This window comes from Mixophyes fleayi, chromosome 4 (genome assembly GCF_038048845.1).
Source record: "Mixophyes fleayi isolate aMixFle1 chromosome 4, aMixFle1.hap1, whole genome shotgun sequence".
NCBI classification, from domain to species: Eukaryota; Metazoa; Chordata; class Amphibia; order Anura; family Limnodynastidae; genus Mixophyes; species Mixophyes fleayi.
This window is the reverse complement of record NC_134405.1, coordinates 269,291,115-269,312,343: the sequence shown is the minus strand read 5'-3', so window position 1 is coordinate 269,312,343 and position 21,229 is coordinate 269,291,115. Positions and strand designations below refer to the sequence as shown.

The following is a 21,229-nucleotide window of genomic DNA, read 5'->3' as shown; positions in this document are numbered from 1 at the left end:
TATTTGGGTCCTGACATCCAATATTCTATTTCAGCATATCAGATCTATGCTTTATCCTGACACTAGAGATGGGTGGGTCCGGTTCCCCGAGAACCGAACCCACCGGAACTTTGGGTATCCGAGTACCGAGCCGAGTAGTCCCGCCCGCTCGGAATCCAAATCGAGGCCGAACGTCATTGTGACGTCGTTGGATTTCGGGGCTCGGTTCTCGCGATACTTGAAGATTATAAATACACGCCTCCACAGCAATCCATTGCCATTTGACAGAGGAAGAGAGCAGGGTGTAGTCACAGGCTGATTAGAGCAGGGACAGAGAATACAATATTCTTATTCCAATTGAGCTACCAAAAATCGCTAGAGAAGAGAGGAGGATAGAGGATTTTTGATTTTTTTCAATATTTGGCACTCCCCAGTGCTTTTGGGGTGTCCCCCATAATTGTGCATAAATATTTCTGGCTGTCAAAATTACTATCTGTCAGCAGTATCTACCAAATAATTTTTAGCACTCCCCAGTGCTTTTGGGGTGTCCCCCATAATTGTGCATAAATATTTCTCCACCATAAATGTGCATACATATTTCAGGCTGTCAAAATTACTATCTATCAGCAGTATCTGCCAAATAATTTTTAGCACTCCCCAGTGCTTTTGGGGTGTCCCCCATAATTGTGCATAAATATTTCTGGCTGTCAAAATTACTATCTGTCAGCAGTATCTTACTAAATAATTTTTAGCACTCCACAGTGCTTTTGGGGTGTCCCCCATAATTGTGCATAAATATTTCTGGCTGTCAAAATTACTATCTGTCAGCAGTAACTGCCAAATAATTTTTAGCACTCCACAGTGCTTTTGGGGTGTCCCCCATAATTGTGCATAAATATTTCTGGCTGTCAAAATTACTATCTGTCAGCAGTGTTTTACCAAATAATTTTTAGCACTCCACAGTGGTTTGGGCTCAGAATGGATTCAAAGCAGTCCACATATGATCAGAATGAGCAACCAGGTTCTGTCACCAGTCCTGATGTTAGTGTTCCCAGTACGTCATCTAGGCAAGGCGATGTCAAACTACACAGTGTTTCGAAATCAGTCCAAAAAAACAAAACAAAACAAAAAATTACTGTGTTGAAGCGAAAAAGAAGTGTTACTGAACAAAAGTTAAATGCCGATAAAAAACAAATTGCCAACATGCCATTCTACAAACGCAGTGGCAAAGAGAGAATGAGGCCTTCACCTTTGGCTATTAGTGGCAGATCCCAAAAAGTTACCCAGCCTACAATTGGTGCACAACTACTCTTACGCGTCAAAGCCGAACTGCAAGATAACAGAAAGGCATTAGAGGATAATGTTTGCTCTGATTCAGAAATGACACCAATCCCTGTGGAGAGTCCATCCAACAGCGGGATGTCAAATCATGAGCATTCTGCTGATGTGTGCCTTAATAGCCCGAGTGTAGCCGGTGATACACAAATTGAGGATGCCACTTTGGAATTAGAATAGGGGGAGATTTGATGAGGGGGTGATTTGTGTAGGCGACGAGGGCGCTAATGAGGATGTTGATGAGAATGAGGTTGTTAGTGTAAGTCCTGCACCAGTGGCAGCAGTTCTGGCACGTGACAAGAGAAAGGCCATTGTCATGCCTGGGCATAAAACAAAAAAATCCACTTCTTATGTGTGGAATTATTTCTACCCAAATCCAGACGACAATTGTATAGCCATTTCTAGTGTATGTCAAGCCACAGTCAGTCGAGGGAGGGACATTAACCATCTTGGAACCTCGTCTATGTTACGCCATTTAACGAGAGTTCATGGCAAAGTGTTGGGAAAAGCTGTAAGTTCTTCCCAAAAAATTACAAGCACTCCATCATCAGCTAAGACCCTCCACTCACCGACATCCCGATGGCTACAAAATACACCCACCACACCATCCTCATCAATATCCTCAGTAGCGCTCTGAGTTAGCCCGGCATCCCACTTATTAAGGTTGGAAGACTCCTGCACTATTATTGATTCCTCTGAAGAAAGCGTTAGTCCCACTGCTGCTGCTGCTGTTGCTGCTGCTGGGGGTGAATCGTCAGCCCAGAGGCAGGTCAAGAAAATGAGCAGTCCTACATTTCAGCAATTAACTGTGAAACAATTATTTGCTAAGGGAAGCAAATATGACAGCAGTCACCCAGTCGCCAAGCGAATCACAGACGCCATGGCTGCAATGTTAGTGTTAGATCTGCGTCCAATCTCCACAATAAACGCAGCTCGTTTTTCACAGTTAATTGAGGTTTTGTGTACGCGTTACAGAATTCCATCGCAACACCATTTCTCCCGTAAAGCAATTCCACAACTATACCAAAAAGTGTGTAAAAATGTAGAGATTGCGCTAAAAAATGCCATTCTGCCCACTGTCCACTTAACCACAGATATGTGGACAAGTGGAAGTGGGCAAACAAAAGACTATATGACTCTGACAGCCCACTGGGTTGGTCATTCACCTTCATCAGCAGGAACAGCAGCAGCATGTACACCACTATGTAACATTTGTCACAGGCAGGTCACTCTTTGTATCATCGGCTTCACTAACAGGCATACAGCTGACAATTTGTTACGCAAACTGAGAGATGTGATTGATACATTGCTTATACCACTTGGACTCTCCCCAGGGTATGTCATTTCTGATAACGCCAACAATATAGTGCGAGCATTACAGCTGGGTGATTTCCAACACATTCCCTGTTTTGCTCACACCATCAACTTGGTGGTGCAGAGCTTCCTACGAAATAACCATGAGGTGCAGGAGATGCTTTCGGTGGCCCGTAAAATTTCAGGCCATTTCAGGCATTCAGCCACAGCATGTAGGAGATTACAGCAGCTCCAAGAGCAGTTTAACTTGCCCTGCCACCAACTTAAGCAAGAGGTGTTAGCTAGGTGGAATTCCACCCTGTACATGCTTCAGAGGATGGAGGAACAGCGCAAAGCCATCCAAGCATATTGCACAAGCCATGACATTGGGAAAGGAGGGGGTATGTATTTCACTTTTGCACAGTGGGGAATCCTTTCAGTGCTGTGCAAGGTGCTGAAATCATTTGAAGTTGTGACGTGTGAGGTGAGTGCAGACTCTGCTAGTTTGAGCCAAGTCATTCCTTTAATTAGACTATTTCAAAAGCAGCTTGAGAAAATGAAGGAGGAGCTGAAAGCAAGCAATTCAGCAAAGTATGTTGGCCTTGTCAATCAAGTACTTAATTCGCTTCACAATGATCCTCGAGTTATTAAGATCTTGAACTCGGATCAGTACGTTTTTTTTAGCCACTGTGCTTGATCCAAGGTTTAAAACCTACATTGAGTCTTTACTTGTAAATGAGCAAGATGTGAACTTTTGCAAGGAGCTATTGCTCAGCAAGTTAGCCGCTGAACTGGACCTCGGCTTGACGACGTGCCCTCCTTCACTTTCTCAAGCTGCTGCTACTCGTAAAAAATTAAATTTCCCAAAAAGAAGCAGGGAAGACGCAGGGGGCAGACTAGAACAATTTAACACTCGTTCAGACTACACACTGGAGGGTGGGCAGCTTAAGTATTGAAAAGCAAGTTTGTACATGGATTTCCAAATGGCCTGCTTTTCTTCTGAGTAAGGAAAGGGACTGTCTGACATTTCCATATCAACTACCTCTTGAAAGTAATCCTCCACCATCCTTTGCATGTTTAAACTCGTATTGGATGGAGTTATGGGCAAAGTGACGCTCATTTACAAGTAAAGAATTGCTTGCTTTCAGCTCCTCCTTCATTTTCTCAAGCTGCTTTTGAAATAGTCTAATTAAAGGAATGACTTGGCTCAAACTAGCAGAGTCTGCACTCACCTCACACGTCACAACTTCAAATGGTTTCAGCACCTTGCACAGCACTGAAAGGATTCCCCACTGTGCAAAAGTGAAATACATCCCCCATCCTTTCCCAATGTCATGGCTTGTTCAATAAGCTTGGATGGCCTTGCACTGTTCCTCCATCCTCTGAAGCATGTACAGGGTGGAATTCCACCTAGCTACCACCTCTTGCTTAAGTTGGTGGCAGGGCAAGTTAAACTGCTCTTGGAGCTGCTGTAATCTCCTACATGCTGTGGCTGAATGCCTGAAATGGCCCGAAATTTTACGGGCCACCGAAAGCATCTCCTGCACCTCTCGGTTATTTCGTAGGAAGCTCTGCACCACCAAGTTGATGGTGTGAGCAAAACAGGAAATGTGTTGGAAATCCCCCAGTTGTAATGCTCGCACTATATTGTTGGCGTTATCAGAAATGACATACCCTGGGGAGAGTCCGAGTGGTATAAGCCATGCATCAATCACATCTCTCAGTTTGCGTAACAAATTGTCAGCTGTATGCCTGTTAGTGAAGCCGATGATACAAAGATTGGCCTGCCTGTGACAAATGTTACGTAGTGGTGTACATGCTGCTGCTGTTCCTGCTGGTGAAAGGTGAATGACCAACCCAGTGGGCTGTCACAGTCATATAGTCTTTGGTTTGGCCACTTCCACTTGTCCACACATCTGTGGTTAAGTGGACAGTGGGCAGAATGGCATTTTTCAGCGCAATCTCTACATTTTTACACACTTTTTGGTATAGTTGTGGAATTGCTTTACGGGAGAAATTGTGTTGTGATGGAATTCTGTAACATGGACACAAAACCTCAATTAACTGTGAAAAACAAGCTGCGTTTATTGTGGAGATTGGACGCAGATCTAACACTAACATTGCAGCCATGGCGTCTGTGATTCGCTTGGCGACTGGGTGACTGCTGTCATATTTGCTTCCCCTCGCAAATGATTGTTTCACAGTTAATTGCTGAAATGTAGGACTGTACATTTTCTTAATCTGCCTCTGGGATGACTATTATCCCCCAGCAGCAGCAACAGCAGCAGCAGTGGGACTAACGCTTTCTTCAGAAGAATCAATAATAGTGCAGGAGTCATCCAGCCTTAAGTGGGATGCCGGGCTAACTCGGAGTGCTACTGAGGATATTGATGAGGATGGTGTGGTGGGTGTATTTTGTAGCCATCGGGATGTCGGTGAGTGGAGGGTCTTAGCTAATGATGGAGAGCTTGTATTTTTTTGGGAAGAACTTTCAGCTTTTCCCAACACTTTGCCATGAACTCTCGTTAAATGGCGTAACATAGACGAGGTTCCAAGATCGTTAAGGGTCTCTCCCTCGACTGACTGTGGCTTGACATACACTACAAATGGCTATACAATTGTTGTCTGGATTTGGATAGAAATAATTCCACACATAAGAAGTGGATTTTTTTGTTTTATGGCCAGGCATGACAATGGCCTTTTTCTAGTCACGTGCCAGAACTGCTGCCACTGGTGCAGGACTTACACAAACAACCTCATCAACATCCTTATTAGCGCCCTCGTCGCCTACACAAATCTCCCCCTCATCCTCTTCTAATTCCAAAGTGGCATCCTCAATTTGTGTATCACCGGCTACATTCGGGCTATTAAGGCACACATCAGCAGAATGCTCATGATTAGACATCCCACTGTTGGATGGACTCTCCACAGGAATTGTTGTCATTTGTGAATCAGAGCAAACATTCTCTTCTAATGCCTTACTGTTATCTTGCAGCTCGGCTTTGACGCGTAACAGTAGTTGTGCACCAATAGTAGGCTGGGTAACTTTTTGGGATCTGCCACTAATAGGCAAAGGTGAAGGCCTCATTCTCTCTTTGCCACTGCGTTTGTAGAATGGCATGTTTGCAATTTTTTTTTATCGGCACTTAACTTTTGCTCAGTAACACTTCTTTTTCGCTTCAATACAGTGAATTTTTTTGGGGTTTTTGATTTTTGCACTGATTTGGAAACACTCTGTTGTTTGACATCGCCTTGGCCAGATGACGTACTGGGAACACTAACATCAGGACTGGTGACAGAACCTGGTTGCTCATTCTGATCATATGTGGACTGCTTGGAATCCATTCTGAGCACAAAGCACTTGTAGTGCTAAAAATTAGTTGGTAGATACTGCTGACAGATATGACTTTTGACAGCCAGAAATATTTATGCACAATTATGGGGGACACCCCAAAAGCACTGGGGAGTGCCAAATAATAACAAAAAATAATAAACCTCTATCCTCCTCTCTTCTCTAGTGATTTTGGTTAGAGCAATTGCAAGAAGAATATTATATTCTCTGTTCCTGCTCTAATCAGCCTGTGACTACACCCTGCTCTCTCCCTCTGTCAAATGGCGATGGATTGCTGTGCAGGCGTGTATTTATAATGTTGAAGTATCGCGAGAACCGAGCCCCGAGATCCGACGACGTCACGATGATGTTCGGCCTCGATTTGGATTCGGAACGGGCGGGAGAGTACCGAGCTCCTCAGCTCGGTACTCGGATACCCAAAGTTCGGGTGGCTTCGGTTCTCGGGGAATAGGACCCGCCCATCTCTAATTATAACTATCCTTTACTATTTATCCTCACTGAACTATCTTCCTATTCTAGTTCTAGGAAAGGGTGTTGCTTTCATGCTGCACAGGTATTTTTGTAGTTATCCATCAGTTTGGATTAGTTGTGTGCCTGGTGTTTTTGTTTATTACTTTTTCTCTGCTGGAAACAATGCCAGGGCTGTTTCCCACAATGTTCGGAGGCAGCTGTTATTACTCAGTATTAAAATATAAAATATAAATATTTACACTATTATCCATGTAGAAGCACATTTAGAATAATTATGGAGATGACACTTGACATTCATAGGCAGCCAGGTTTTTTGATGTGTGCTTTACAAGTAATATGAGTTTCAAAGGGATTAACGAGAAATAGGTGTTTTCTTTTTGTTATTATCCTTTTTAAATGATAAATAATAATAATAGAGATAAAAAGAAACCTTGTTTTAATCAATCTGTAGATTAAAAAAGGCTGTTGCAAGACTGTATGTTAAACGTCCGGACAAGCAAGTTTAATTAATCCACTTTATGTTGCATGCCTACTGCTTTGTGCTATTCATATTAAGACATTCTCCTCCACATTACTGTTTTGGGACCCACAATTTGTAGGTGAAAGAGGACTCAGAATTTTAATTGATTAGTGCCAAGATGCTCTTTGATACATATGAGTTATCAACACCTTCAACAATTATAGGGAACCTGTACATTTTCTAATTTTGATTGCATAACTTTCCATTTATTTAAGTAACATTCAGTTGTACCCTATAGTATCATATTTATTGCTGCACTAATAGCGGCACAATGTCTTACTTTATACTACTTTTACCATTATTGCATACATCTCAACATACAAAATGATCAAAGTGGGACAATTACTTTTTATGACTAAAAAAAGGTGCACAATTCTTTTCAGAAATTGTAGACACAAATGATCATAAAACACAGCTTGTTATACATAAATACAAGCGGCAAAAATATTTAAAAACTTAGCGATATATAACACGTAAGCAAATTTCTTTAGACAAACATGTGCTTTTGAGAGTTAACTGGGGAGTTTATAGATGTATATATCACACTCTAAAGAGGAACAGAGGGGTTTCAGAAAACAATGGTAATGTCCTTCCAAAATAGGGACAGTTGTACTGAACCATTCTCGTCCTTCTGGTCTTTTGAAACTGAATTTGGAGCGGTAAGTCCCCATAATAGATTGACTTTTCCAGGAATATTAGTAATGCAACAGCTCCATAATTTTAGCGGAAAGATTAGGTTGCTAACCAAACTACATACTAATTTAATAATCTTTTATCTTAAAAGAAACCCCAAGCTCTTGAATTTTTGGTTTAGTGGATTGCTTTAATTTATTGCAAATTAACAATTGAAACCATTATACCATTCTATCAAAGTTGTCACAGGTGCCATATACGCAATATAAATGTACAGGTAGAAATGCATTAGCATTTTAGAAAACCTATTCCTACCTTCCTTTCTTTTGGCTCTTTATTTTATATTTAGCTATTAATTAGCCTCCAACAAGTTGCAGCACAGTCTTCTTTATCTTCTACAGCTCACATTTATTACTTAGTCTATTGATTTTAGAAGCAGAATTACGGATGGAATTTTATTTTGTGTCATAATAATTAAATAACTGTACATGGACTCCTCCACCAGAAGAGACAACACAGCATTGCCTGACCAGACGTAATGTTCTGGGCAGCTTTCTAATCTGCTGCTGTTTAGCCCAATCCTAATGGAATTTAAAGGTCAAGGGAAGAGACTTCCTTTACACCCATACTCACACAAACATGTCAGGAAACGCACAGTAAAGAATGAGATAACAAAAACCTTCAAAAATTTTTCAAGATTACCTCGTAATATGGATTGCTTGTTAATTACTGAAGTCAAATTATGGGCTTTGTTAGTGTTTCTAATTTGTATTGCTGTAACACGGGCTTTAAAATCTGTGAACCAATTAATTATTAATTGTGTTTTGTATTTTAATAAAAAATATACTTAATATACTTAATTGATTTAATTAACAATGAATCAATGAACAGGATATAACTGAATCATGAGTTGGAAAGTTGATTCACAGATATAATATGGTCCCCTGGAAAAAAGTTTATGAACTGTGAGCTAAACACGTTTTCTGCGCAATGATGTATTTTGGATTTGTTACATTGTTTCATAATTTCATAGCTAGTGGAGTTGAAAAATACCACCATAGCAAAACCTGCAGCACAACAGATGCCAATTTAACCAGATGCAAATTACCCTAATTTTAATGAAGGGGAAAGGGTGCATTAGTCCTGGGACACATGAACTACATGTACACTTTCCTAGAAAGTGAAATATTTTCTTGTGCCAATGGATTAAGCTTACTCTTTCATGTAAATTCATTAACTAAATTATGGACTTTACATCTCCCTAAAACTCTCTCAAGTCCTAAATATAAACCTAATCCAATTTAATATAACCTAAAAACGGTTCTTAAATCTCAACCATAATCCTAGCTCAAGATCTTTAATTAACGTGAACCTAAGATAGCTCTCATCTTACCTCTCTAAATACTAATAATGCAGGAAAATCTCTTACAGTGCAATTTAAACCACTGTGAACATTACAAATATATATTATTTATAACTTGTACTGGTCCCTACTTATATTATACTTTTGCAAATTAAAACTAATTTGTAAAGGTGATCCTGATTATAAATAACATTATCATGCTATATATAAGAGTTTTATAAGGTAGAATGAAATCTAGTGGAAAATTATTTTATTTTCAACGTGTAAAGTGTAACAGTTTGCAAGTTATCCCTCTAAAATGTGGGGAAATCAAATAATTGGATGAAGTCAGCTAAATTAATTTTTATTTACCGTGGGATTGCGATTAGTACGCCATGTGTAGTGACGCAATCACACGGATAAATAGCACACACACTTACATTTACACTTACACTTGTAAATAGTACACATTTTCTAAAAATTCCAATTTACACTCGATCATTTAATAAATTAATTAATGGTTACTTATACAGATAATATTATATTAAAGGTATTGATGGTTCAAGTCCTCTAAAATGTAAAGAGATTGGTCTCATATTAAAGCATTCCGGCTCTTCGGCAGGAAGACACGTAGGAAACAGTCCTTCTCCTTTGGGAGAAGATCAAATGAACTGACCTATGACCAGCAGTCTACTGGAACATCTTTAACCCTGGACCAATGTAGACCTCTCTTAGTGTTATCTGTGTATATTTTGTGACATCATCAGTATTTTTTCTAAGCTTAACAACATAAAAGCAGCCTCTGATTTAGGAACAGCCTCACTCTTTCCCAACAGACATTAGGATTGATGGGCTGTTGCTGGATCCAGGGCTGTGCAGCGTATGTATCGGGTGTACTTTGTATTATCATTGTGTTCTGGTTAATTTTGCTATCAAAGCTCTTTTGTGCTTTGGAACACCATTAATCGCATCGGATAATATTTTTTGATAGTGACAATGTGAACATTACAGATGATTACTTTAAATTATTGTTTTATATTCATTAATTTAAATTTTATTTTCAATGGTTGTTTTTCCAGCCATAAAAATAACTTACCTTAACCTGTGCTGTGATATTAAATCTACCAGGCACAGAAATTAACCATGAATATATGTAAGCTTGCGAGCAGGGCCTTCTCACCTCTTTGTCTTTTTTACCCAGTTTATTAGTTTACTGTGTTTGTCCCCAATTGTAAAGCGCTACAGAATATGTTGGCGCTTTATAAATAAATGATGATGATGATGATGATGATGATGAATGAATATATCCAGTATGCACAGTCAGCCAATAACTGACTGTTAGGTGCCGACAGGATGCAACCATATGTCATGCTGTGTGGTGTTAACACATGCTGATTCTTTAACAATAAATCAGTCTAATTAAATCTTAGGCTAGGTACACATTGCAGGAAAGGGTAATGATTAACGATTTAGCAATGACAGACTAAAAAAAAGGCCCAATCAGCATGCCGATATATGTGCACACACTATAGCCTATTATATCCAGATCTGTGCTCCTCCTCTGTCAAAACTATTGGCTGAACCTGTCACTTTCAATGGTCATTGCTCCAGGACAGCTTCTGCTCCTGGACAGACTGGACACCCTCAGCCTTACACACACAGCACAACTGCTGGGTCACCCTGCCCCTCCCCTACATGCAAGCTGTCCAGGATCCATTTTCATAACCTTTCCGGGACAAGATCAGCAGCAGACAGACAAGGTGAATGAAAATTGTCAATCTCATATCTGCTATTGTCCGACAGTTGTGTGAACTGCATACACACTACATGATCAGAAGGTGATTGGTCGGGAAAATATTAAATAGTATGACCAACCATATGAAACAACGATCAGCACTTTGGGATGACTTTAGATCATTGTGTAAGTATACACACTCACACGATATCTGACCAAACAGTCGGATGTCGGCTGACTGGAGGTTTTCATGCAATCATCAGGCCAGTGTGTACCTAGCCTTATTCATCTATTGTTCATTAATGCAACTTACTGTATCACATGCACATGTTTCCCCAATAGTACATTTTTATTTATGAGATCATATAGCTGTTATGCATGTTTTTTCGCTATCCAATAACGATTGTCGAATCTCGATTTGTGTTTCCAACGCACAAATATTTATTCTCAAAAAGTAGCAGAATAATTCAAGCGAAATAATAAGTACAGCCGTTAATTATCGCAGGTGCTCTGGATCCAGTGAACAGTCATTCAGGTCTGAAGTCTGTGGTCAATATGACTGAACACTAGATGAAAAGCTCCTGCTTATATGCAAACAGAAATACAGTAAAACAATGCAGATGGTATGGCTTGCTTCTATTGATCCAGGCTTCAGGATGGTCCAGGGGGTTGCAGATCACAGGCTAGTTCAAACTAAAGAATCCAAAGGTGGGGGTCATCTCTCCAGGGCATGTGCTCCTTTCTTCCCGCAAAGACTCCAGTTAATCCATTAGCATTTTATAGTCAGCATCATATTAAAGGTTTATTCCCTAACATCAATAACTAGAGTATGCAATGTGCGATCTCTTTGCCAAATGAACCGGACAGCTACTGATGTAAAGGGGATTAATATGTTACCAGACATGACACCTTTCCTTTAACCTGTGCCATATGTATCACTAATATGCATATAATTATAATATTACACATAAACACTACTATATTTCGACATAAATAACTATGTGTTGCAACTACAATTAATGTGTACTATTTACAAATGTGTGTGTTTTGTGCGAATGTACATAAAAGTGTAAAAACTGTTATTGCCACGTGTCGCTGCTGGATACGCCCTTCCACGCCGTAGCGTGCTCTACGCATATTAGCAGAAAAAGACAACCAAGTTTGCTCAATATTAATTGAAATGACTTTATCCAATTTGCTGACTTCGACATAGCATATACCAATACACAAGGAAATACTGTGTTTGTCCAGACTAGCTAGTTGTTCTTATGGGAAGCTCATCTACCCATTTATGAGTAAAATTATTGGCATTTAACTCCAAGCATATACTGAAAAACCAAGAACAATTGCAATTAGGCACAGTCATGGCTAAAGTGTTGGCATCCTTGCAGTTTTTTTCAAGTAACTCACCATTTCCTCTAAACATAAATCGATCATTATTAGTTCTCCAAAATTAATTTTCTGCTAATATTACAGAACTTTTGTTTTTGATTCTGAATTTAATATTTTATATAATTTTAAATCAGAAAATGAAAAGATATGGAACTGACAAAATTATAGACACCCTAGATTTAGTAGCACAGCATTGGACAAAATAACTGCAATCAAACACAAAGACTCCTGCAACTCTCTACTGGTAGTTTGGTCTTTGATTCTTGTGCAGACTGTTCCAGTTATTCCAGATTCCATGATGTCATGCACAAGTTCAAGACACCCAGTGCATGATGCAGCACAGCAGCCCCAATACATCACGGAACCTTCATGTTTGACTGTAGAGACGGTGTTCTTTTCTTTGAAAGCTTCATTTTGCTTTCTGTAAACATAATGATGATGTTATATTACAAAGAAGCACTAATTGGTCTCATCTGTCCACAGGACATTCTCCCAGAAAGAATTTGACGTGATTAGCTGTGTTTTTGAAAACTTCAGTTGGGTCTTCTCTATGCAGTGGGGTCATCTTACCATTTTTTCTCCTTTTTGTTGAGTTGGTGACAGATGGTGTGAGTTGAAACTATTTTACTTTGTGTCTGAAGGTCAACTTTTTCAGTTCATCGAGGTGCTTTCTCCAGTATTCAAATAATTCTGTGCTGCAATCTTCCATCAAGTTTTCTCTAGCGAACCCATTCAGGGAGGTTGGCTACAGTGCCATGGTCTTTAAACGTCTGATAATGTTATGTACTGTGGAAACGGGGACATCAAGATCTCTTGAGATTTATTTGTGACATTGAGGTTTATTGCAGGCACCTATTACTCACCACATTATTACCTGCTTGAACTATAATTATTTCTAACTACTTCTAAAAGGTGTCAGTAATTTTGTCTTACCCATTTAAGAATTTCTGTGTGGAATAAGCTATGACTTATTACATTTTCTACTTGTATTTTATTCCTCTGCAAATCAAAGTAATACATATATAGATACCAAAATATTATTTAATTTCAACAAATTTCTGGAAGATATTATTAGTAAAAACTGCAAGAGTGCCAATATTTTTGTCTACAACTGTAAAAACAAACCAGTGTTGGGTTTTGCAACGTTATCCACTTGCATTGTCTTTTGGGATAACCTAATCACTCAATAGTCAATAGCATGGAAGAATTCTGAGTGAAAAAGTCAAGGTAGTATAGTATTGCTATTTCATGTATGATGTAACTAAATAATACAAAAATACTGTTTGAACTTGTAGACATTGTTGTCTTTGACTTTCAGCCTTCAGTTTATGACCACTGCAAACTATTGTTCTAAAGGCTTATTTAGCAAATCTAATTTAGATGCTTTGTTTGCCGTAAAACATTACTAAAATATCTCATTGCAGTGAAGCTAGAGACACCAAAGTCATAGAAGTAATGTAGCTGTGAAAATTGTCTTCACTTTTGCAATAAATTTTAGTCTAGATATTATACTACCCTCTTTAAAGCAGATAGACACCATGAAATTCAATGAGAAATAAAAAGGTGGTTTATATATAAATGAGTATTTGCTAAAGATGATTGCTTATGACAGTGTATAGTTTAAGATCATTTTTGTTTATTAATATTTAGGAATTTGTTTAATTTAAATGATTCAAAGAACTTCATCAATTGAAAATACAAATTGAACAACTTGTTTTCTCACTTGTTTTTTTTTAAGTAACTGGGTTCATTCTTAGTGCAAGGCTCATACCAATGTTTAGAAAAGGAGGTATAAAACATAACATTTTCTTCAGCTTTATTGCTCTATTTGTTCCACGGATGGTTTTAAAGATGAGCTTATAAATGTGTTATACCAAAATTTATTTTGTGCCATTCAGTACCCAATGAATAACTCTACTAACAAAAACATCACAAAAAATTGTGGGGGCAGGCGCTATGTTGACAGGTGAGAGGAGCGATCAACTAGTCATCAATGTTAAACACTGTGCACTTTGGATTTAATTCTATGAGGAAAATGTCCTCTATTGCAGTGGTTCCCAAAATTTTTTTACACTGAGAACACACTACAAGTTCTTTTTTCTCCAGGGAATCCCCAAATGTTTTGTAGCGTTTCAGGGGATTAACAAGACAGTAAATACTTAACCTGAAAACATTGCAACACCGTTTACAATGGCAATAATTAATTCATTGACTTTTAAAGATTACATTGTAAGAAGCTAATGTTAACTTTATAGTTTTAACTGCAAGATCACAAAAAGGGGAGCGCACATAAAGCCTGAGTCATTAAGGAGAGCAAAGCATAAAAAAGGGGAAAATTTGTACCTGGGCAAAACCATGTTGCATTGGAGGGGGGGCGTAAATTTAAAATATGGGGACAGCTGTATTGTTGAGGAAGGGCCTGTCCTATATCAACTTTAAATTTCAGTGTAAAAATAAAGTCTATCAAGTATTTGTGTGCCACATGAAAAAACAGCCAGTATTTAACTTATGTTCTAAATAATAAACTAATTTGCACCCCTTGCATTGTAACATGGATTGTCCTGGAGAACATTTACTAATTTCTTTGCCTTACTTTCCTTACTTTCTCAGGCCCATAGAGAAAGCACTAACCTGCACTGTAAAACGGGTCTCGACATGCAGCTGGGCATTTCAATATTCTGCAGTTTTATCTGGCAGTCCATCATTGTAATCCAGGTCGCGACATGGAACTATGCACTTCAATATCTTGCCGTTTCAATTGGCTGTCTATGCTGTCCACAACAGGATCCTCCAGTACTCAGACAACCATTGAGTGCACCAATAGTCATGTATGTCACAAAGCCTCCAAGAGAAAAAGAGTGAACTGGAGAGCAAAGCAAGGGTTCAAACCCCCACAATAGAATTGAAGGATTACTCAAAAGCTGGAGGGAAAAAACACCCAAGAAAAATTCCAAAACGGGAGGGCTGCCATTGATTCTGCTAAACATGAAATTGCGCTCGAGTGTCACAGTGTCAGATGTTAGGATAGACCTCGAACCCTGCTCAGGTGATGACTAACCTCCAAGAGGTGCGGAGTCTAACGGAAAGAGAGGTATTTACCAGGGATCCTGGCAAGGGGCACAGAGCAGGGTACAACAACCCAGACACAGATGAGACGAGAGGCTGAGCTAGACACCAGGAAGGTAAGAACATAGCTAGACCTGAGGAACAAAGTGAAATGACAACAGGGCAATGGAGCATGGAGATCCTAGCAGGTAATAGAGCACAGGATCGATGGAGCGTTCTGAGGAACAGGCCACAATCAGAATTGACAGGTAGATGACCCAAGCTAGAGGATGGGGCAATAAGCTGCAGAGTACAGGAGCGCTGAGATCCTGGTGGACAGTATAGCCTAGAAACAGGATCGATGATGATACCCAATCCTCTGCAGATTAGCCACAGATCGGACCGTGGTACAGGTAACATGAGTACAAACGAGAGATGACAGCTGCAGGTAACTGATGCACTGAGGTCCTCCTGGGTAGTATAGCCTGGAAGCAGGATCAATGATGATGCGCAATGTGCTGTAGGTTTGCCACTGGTCTTGATTGTTGAACAGGTAACACGAATACAAAGGAGAGGTGAAAGCTACAGGTAACTGAAGTGCTGAGGTCCTGAGGGACAGTATAGCCTGGAAGCAGGATCGATGATGATGCGCTGTGTACTGAAGGTTAGCCACAGGTCTTGATCGTGGAACAGGTAGCATGAATACAATGGAGAGGTGGAAGCTGCAGGTGACTGAAGCGCTGAGATCCTGAGAGGCGGTATAGCTTGGAAGCAGGATGGATGATGATGCCCAGTGTACTCCAGGTTAGCAACAGGTCTTGATCGTGGAACAGGTAGCTTTGTAACAGGTAGTGATACCAATAGAAGATGACGGGAGTCAGAAAGAACAGTGTCCTCACAGGGAGTGAGATCTGAAGATCTGACAACGGAAGGTAGGAGGAGGTGCCTTAAATAGTGAACTGACCTACGGTCAGCCAATGTGAATCCAGGAGATGTTTTAAAGTGCCGGGCTTGCACATGCACAGCAACTACGGGCCAAATGTCTGCAGAAAAGAATGCAGATCAAGCCAAACGGTAGCGATAGTCAAGGGAAACCACAATATCAGCAATCCTGGACAGAATAGCAGGTGAGATGTGTGATATTAAGGAATGTGAGGACACCAGGGTTGGAACAATAGTTCTCTAGATACCAGGCCCTCTAGATTCACAGGTCAAACAGGTAAAGAGGCAAGAAATGGATAATAACCCCTTTATTTAAAAAAGTGTATACACTAAGTAAAATACAAGTGCTCTCCCAGAAGAAACGTGTTCCCCCACCAAATATAACAAGTGTCAGAAAATCATCAGTGCAAGCAAAAATGCCCCAACAAAGTCCCCAGCAGATTATCTCCTAACACAGTCCTAGCAGGCACAAATTCCCGGTAATAAAGTCTAAAGATGACAATCCAGGTGGGCCAGGGGTTCTGATTTGTAAGATGGGTCTGTGCATCGTGCTGATCCCAGCCAACTCTCCACCAGTTTAGTGGGAACTTGGGTATTAGTCTCCCAATGGAATGGTGACAGAATCAGTTGTAGAGGTACACTGCCCGATCTGTCTGAAGAAGCTCCTGCTGCAAGCAAGTCTTCCTGGCCCTAATAGAATACAGTTACTCTATATCAGTCCAATTCCTTTCTCTTTCATTATTCTCCAACAACAACCCACCTTCCCTCGGGGAGTCCCTTTTCGATTCTTACCCAATGCCACCCAAACCATTCAACCTCCCTGGGTCAACCCCCCCGGTAATGGTCCCTTTTTAATGCTAGTGTGTAGAGTGCAGGTGGTAACAGGGGTGGAGGTAGAACAAAACATCAGTGGTCTACTACCTGCTGTTTCCGTGTCATCCAGTCTAGGTTGGAGAGGTGCTGGAAAAATGGCCAGTGAACAAGCAGAGAATACTTCCTGACCTTCCTGTTTTTATCCCCTTACACTCTTTTTTTGATGTCACAGGGTCCACAGCTGTTTCACACTTCCTGTGAGTTACCTTGCCTCTCCCTCTCTGGAAACACCACAACAATACTGGATCTGGCCACCAGGTGGCATTTAATAACTGTTTGGACTGCTGTTGTTCAATTGGCCCTCTGATTGACAGACCGGGCTGGCCCGATATTCTCAATGCAAGGCCTGTTCATGTCACAAGGCATAATACTGAGTGAGTGAAATAACAAAAAGAACCACCAGCACACAGTATATAACTATAAAAACAAAGGCCCATGCTGGAGCCAAGACAGCCTGTATGTAAATATGTAAAGTATATTTTATGACCCTGAAATAGGAATGCTCAGGCTCAATTTTTTGAAAAACGAGCCCCCCCGATCTTAGGCAGTCCGAGTACTGAGCCGAGTTGGTTTGGAATTATCCCGCGTCCTCGGAACTGAAATCGAGGCAAAACATCATCAGCAAATTCATCGAATCTAGCAAGCTTTGGATTCTATAAGTACAGCCCTTCACGCAGAGACGGCACCATTTCACAGGCAGACACAGAAGGGGTAGGAGCGTTCTTGGCAGTCTCCAGGTCAGCGTTATTTTTCAAACAGAAACAGGAGGAGTGGCAGTGTTCTTGTCACTCTCCAGGGACATTGCTCTGTGCCATAGCTCACACAGAAACAGTGTAATTGACAGTCTCCAGTGTCAGTGCCATTGCTCAGCATCATTGCTCAAACAGAAACAGGATGGGTGGCAGTGTTCTTATCAGTCTCCTGTCTCCTTCATGCCATTGCTCTCAAATAAACAATAGGAGTGGCAGTGTTCTTGGCAGTCTCCAGTGTCAGTGCCATTGCCCAGAGTCATTGCTCATACAGAAACAGGAAGGGTGGCAGTATTCTTATCAGTCTTCAGTGACATTGCTCTGTGCCATTGCTCATACCAAACAGGGGTGGCAGTGTTCCTGTCACTTTCCAGTCTCCATTTACATTGCTGAGTGCCATTGCTCACACAGAAACAAAGGTAGCAGGCAGTGTTCTTGTCACTTTCCAGTCTAGTGATATTGCTCAGTGTCATTGCTCACACAGAAACAGGATATCAGACAGTGTTCTTGTCACTTTCCAGTCTCCAGTGACTTTGCTGAGTGCCATTGCTCACACAAAATCAGGGGTAGCAGAGAGCGTTCTTGTCACTTTCCATTCTTCAGTGACATTGCTGAGTGCAATCGTTATGGATGACGAAAAGTCCACAGAAGAGCAGTAGCACCAAGCAGCTGTTTGCACCAGTTAGGATGATACTAATACCTCTACGTCACTTGCTAAAGCCTATGCTCAAGTGCATAGTGGTTTTAAGTCAAGGAAACAGACTTTGAAAAAAAAACTTAGGAAATTCATGACGATGACGTTGGTTGTGTAAGTCCTGCACCAGTGGAAGCAATTCTTGCCAGTGATAAGAAAAAGGTCACTGTCATGCCTGGGCATAAGACCAAAAAATTCACCTTTTATGTGTGAAATTATTTTTACCCAAAACCTGACAACAGTTGTCTAGCCATTTGTAGCGTTTGTAAAGCCACAGTCAGTAGAGGTAGGGAACTTAACAATCTATTAACCTCATGCATGTTACGCCAATTTAAGCGCGTTCATGGCAAGCTGTTGGGAAAATCAGAAATCTACACCAACAACGCCTTCATTATCAATATCCTCACTAGTGATCAGAGTTAGTCCTGCATCCAAGTTGCTAAGGCTAGATGACTCTTCCCCTATCCTGGATTCCTCTGAAGAAATCTTCAGCATTAGGCCCACTGCTGCTACTGCTCCTGCTTGTGGTAGATCTTCATCCCAGAAGCAGACCAAGAAGAAGACTACTAGTAGTCAATTGACTGTTGAATACAATTGACTACTAGTAGACAATTGACTGATAAACAGTCCTTTGCAAGAGGAAGCAAGTATGAAAGCTGTCACCCAGTCGCAAAGCGGATCTCAGACGCCATGGCGACTATGCTAGTATTAGATCTTCATCCCATATCCACAATTAATGCAGCTGGTTTTAGTTAATTGAGCTCCTGTGTCCCCAAATTCTATCACAACACCATTTTAATAGAAAATCACCTCTACCAGAAGGTTTGAAAAAAATTTATTATTGGGTTACAAAATGCCATTCTACCCATTAACCACAGATATGTGGACAAGCGTAATTCGGCAAAATAAAGATTATATGACTGTGACAGCCCACTGGGTAGGTGAATTGCCTTCAGCAGCAGGAACAGCAGCAGCATCTACCCATCAACACCTGATTTTAAGAGGCAGACTACTCTGTGTATCACCGGCTTTACTAAGAGGCATACCGCTGACAACCTGTTAGAAAAAATAAGGGATGTCATTGCAACATGGCTTATCCTGCTTGAACTATCCTCAGGATATATCATTTCTGATAACACCACCAATATTGTGAGAGCATTACAGCTGGGTGAATTCCATCACATTCCCTGTTTTGCAAACACAATCAACTTGGTGGTACAGAGCATTTTGAAAAATGACTGGGACGTGCAGGAAATGCTGTCTGTGGCCTGAAAAATTTTGGGACATTTTCGTCATTCTGCAACAGCATTTAGGAGATTGCAGCAGCTACACCAACTGAAGCTAGAGCTGGTAACAAGCTGGAAGTCCACCCTTTATATGCTTGTGAGTATGGAGGAACAGCGAAAAGCCATCCACACTTACTCCACAAGCCATGACATTGGGAAAGGAGGGGAAAGTATTTTAGTCCAGCGCAGTAGAGAATACTTTCCGTCTTGTCCAAGGTGCTGAAACCGAGCAGCTTGAAAAATGAAGGAGGAGATGAAACAAAGCAATTCCCTCAAGTATGTCGGACTTGTAGATCAAGTACTTTATTTGCTTTACCAGGATCCAAGAGTTATCAACATCTTGAAATCGGATCACTACATTTTGGTGACTCTGATTAATCCTAGGTTTAAGAGCTATGTCTTCTCTTTATTTCCAACTGATCCAGATTTCAAGAGATGCAATGAGCTCCTGGTGAGCAAGATGACAGCTCAAGTAGTACGTGACACATCGACGTCTCCTCCTGCAGTTTCCCAGGCAACTGCTGCTAAGAAAAAACATTTCCAAAAGACTGGAGGATGATGCAGATGAATCAGCAGAACATTTTGACATCTGATCTGGTCTAAAAGAGTTGACCAAGAATCGTGACACCAAAGAATGCAATGCCTAAGCTGCCCACCCTCCAGTTAGTACTCATAAAGAGCTTTCAGCACAGCTGGGAACATTGTCAGCGATCGGCATAGGAGGCTATCTCCTAAAAATGTTGAAAAGATGATGTTAATCAAAATGAACTACAAATTCCACGAGGAAGGCCTTTACCGGCAATTACATCAAAGTACAGACACTTCTGTAAAGGTGGATTCCAGCGGGTTGAATTAATATTGTGTGAGGATGCTGATGAGGGTGAGGATGAGGCTGAGAATGATGACAACAACATCTTACCACTGTAGAGTTCATAGACAGCACTGTTTGCTTACTTCCCTTAAGTCCATTGGTAGCTAGTTTTTGAGGGCCCAAATAAACCAAGCACTTCAGCCACAAGAGTGGCAGTACTTGTCACTGAAATGCTTAATTTGCTATTATTATTGTTAATATGTTATCATTATATTGTCAACTTTATAACCTTGTCTAGTCTGCTGCCCATCAGCATGAGGGTGGGTGGGAGGTTCTAAGGACAATTATATCTTGCACCACTTTTCTTTCCTGCCACTGCTGTGTGGCAATGTTTCCTAGATGTGTTTGTGCCGTGGCTCTAACCAGCCAGATTGCTGCAGTCTAACAGTTCATTGACAGCACTGTTAGCTTAGCTACATTAAGCATATTGTTAGCTTGTTTTGTGGGGACCCAAACAAACCAAGCACTTTAGTGGCACTCCTTGCCGCTGAAGTGCTTGGTTTGTTGATCTGTGCATGTCCTTTATAAGATCCAACATAAGGGTGGGTGGGAGGTTCCAAGGATAATTCCATCTTGCACCATTGTTCTTTTCTGACACTGCTGTGTGTCAATGTTTCCTAGATGTGATATAAACTGCCATGTATTTCTGTTGTTGCTCTTTCACTTAGCATCCAGCCAGCTTGCTGCAGTCTTTGGCCAAACCCAGATGAAAATTAT

At 40.7% G+C, this 21,229-nt stretch overlaps 1 protein-coding gene across 1 annotated transcript in view; it reads left to right on the top strand.

Moving 5' to 3' along the window:
- Nucleotides 1–21,229, top strand: part of FSTL4 (follistatin like 4) — a 1,520,806-nt gene that overhangs the window by 994,494 nt on the left and 505,083 nt on the right. The gene's annotated exons all lie outside the window — the stretch shown is intronic.